Source organism: Eleutherodactylus coqui, chromosome 3 (assembly GCF_035609145.1).
Source record: "Eleutherodactylus coqui strain aEleCoq1 chromosome 3, aEleCoq1.hap1, whole genome shotgun sequence".
In the NCBI taxonomy this organism is placed as follows: domain Eukaryota; kingdom Metazoa; phylum Chordata; class Amphibia; order Anura; family Eleutherodactylidae; genus Eleutherodactylus; species Eleutherodactylus coqui.
This window is the reverse complement of record NC_089839.1, coordinates 243,489,366-243,491,506: the sequence shown is the minus strand read 5'-3', so window position 1 is coordinate 243,491,506 and position 2,141 is coordinate 243,489,366. Positions and strand designations below refer to the sequence as shown.

The window sequence follows — 2,141 nt, the reverse complement described above, 5'->3', positions numbered from 1 at the left end:
AAAAGATGTACTGCAGGAATAGAAAAGAGTTTCTGCTGGCTTACTTGTTATGTTCCGTTGCGCTATTCATCTATTTCTCAATACATAGTGATTGTAACACTATTTTTTTCATTTAAATACATCAGGTACAGTGAGGAAATGAAGGATTTTTTTCCTTTTAAGGGCTCAGGCAGACGATCGTTTTTTTCAAAAAAATAAAATGGCTCTATTAGAACCAATGCTTTCCAATGAAAGCTGTCACATGTTCGTTGTTTACAAGTGAATACAATTTGCCCTGGAAAAAAAAAGGACAGCGTTTTGTGATTTGCACTTGTTGCGTGATCATGCGATCCTAAAATTCGTGCAGCCCCAATGAAAGCATAGGGAGAAGATGCTTATAATTATTGAAATAAATGGGTGAAGAACAAGGGAGAGGACAATTTCATCTTCATAAACACTATACCAAGGACAGGACAGACAATATCCGCACCTGTGCCACATCTACCATTATGTGCTGCACAGCTGCTGGTTCCAGGTTCGAGATCTCATGCTGATGTCTCACCTGCAAGACAACATTCAGCATCTGACCTTGCTGTGCAGATCATGTATAATTGCACCATCTTCCAACTGGGCATCTGCATGCTCGGGCAGAGAATAGTCCAGGACACACACAATGCTCTTCTGGACATCTAGTCCAGCGGCAAAGCCAAAGAACTTTTGGATCGGGGGCTGCTAATGAGGATCATGCAGGATTGGAACCAGGAGCAGAAGATCGAGAAGCAACAACAGATCTCCTTCCATATGGAGCTGCTGGAGTGCATCTACCTGGTATCCACTATCATATTAGACATCTCATACATGGCAGTACACAAGTTCAAAACCTGTAGGAGGATGATCAGAAAGCCATTCCACTACCAGCTCCATGTGGGCAAATGGCAGCCCCTGCTGAGCTCCCCCAGAAAATATGAGGGAACATGGTGGCTATGTTTAGGCCATGAAGATGGAAGACTGGAAAAACCTGCAGGGACTATATTATCAAGAAGATGAATAGGAAGGTATAGACCTGTTTCTGGAGGTGGATGTTGGGTGCAGCATGGTGGTCCAGAAGATTCAAGAGGAGTCTTTAGGGACATATCTGTTCACATATAACAGTGTGTATGACTTCATTGGGATAGCTATGTTGGCTGACATGTACCAGCTGGAGATCCCCACCATACACAGCATAAGTAGCAAGACGATCATTGACAAGGAGCTCATAGCACAGCTTTTTTTTAATCAGCCAGCCCAGACAGTAGTGATGCATGGGACTGAGACACCAGTTCATTTCAGAGCACTGCTCTGCAACGGGGTTAGAAGCTGGGAAACCTCATAGAGAACGCAGAGCAGACATTTGACCACAAGCAGGGCAGTTATGGTGGATACTTCAATCACGGTAAGAACAGCTACCAAAAAGACTCCGACCAGAGGAGGAAGGAGGCTACATACAAAGAGGATACCTGCAAGATCAGCAGAACCAAAGAAATACTGATCCATCCACCATCATTCTCTCTTCACCAAATCTTGGAATTGGTGCCAACTTGTCTGTTATTTTAATTTTCTTTTTCACCATGTTGTCTGTTAATAAAGATATTGGAGTGAAAAAAAAAAACTTCAATTGTTTCCCTTTAGCTATTTGTAATGTGTATTTTGAGCTGTTGTTATACACTAGGTGGGCTTAGTCACACGGGCGCATCGGCGCCCGTGTTACTGCAGGAAGAAGATGGCCGCACTGCAGGATGGACGTCTCTCTGCAGTGCCGGAGAAAGAACATGTGACCGGCTTCATTGCCGGTGTGGGAGGATAGCTCAGTAGCGTGCGGGTTTCGTGATATTCAGAGACGGAACACCAGCGGATGCAGTCCAAAAGCAGGCGTGACCTGCGTTTAGTTTTATAACAGCAACATAAAAGTCCAACCTTAGCTTCAGGCAAACAAATAATAGTCCAAAATCCAGCTATCTCCAGCCGGTCACACAGGCTGCCAGGGTCCAGCAGCCATCTTAGCTACCCTGTGTCCATGCACCTGCTATTTATGTGCACACTGGCTCAGCCTCAGCACCTGGGCTGATTGAGCTCGCCCACACCCTGGAGTGGAGGAGGTGGAATGGACGGCCCCACTACCAACC

General features: G+C 45.3%; 1 pseudogene; it reads left to right on the top strand.

Moving 5' to 3' along the window:
• Window positions 1-392: 392 nt before the first annotated feature.
• Window positions 393-1,822, top strand: LOC136620293 (eukaryotic translation initiation factor 3 subunit C pseudogene; annotated as a pseudogene).
• Window positions 1,823-2,141: the final 319 nt, after the last annotated feature.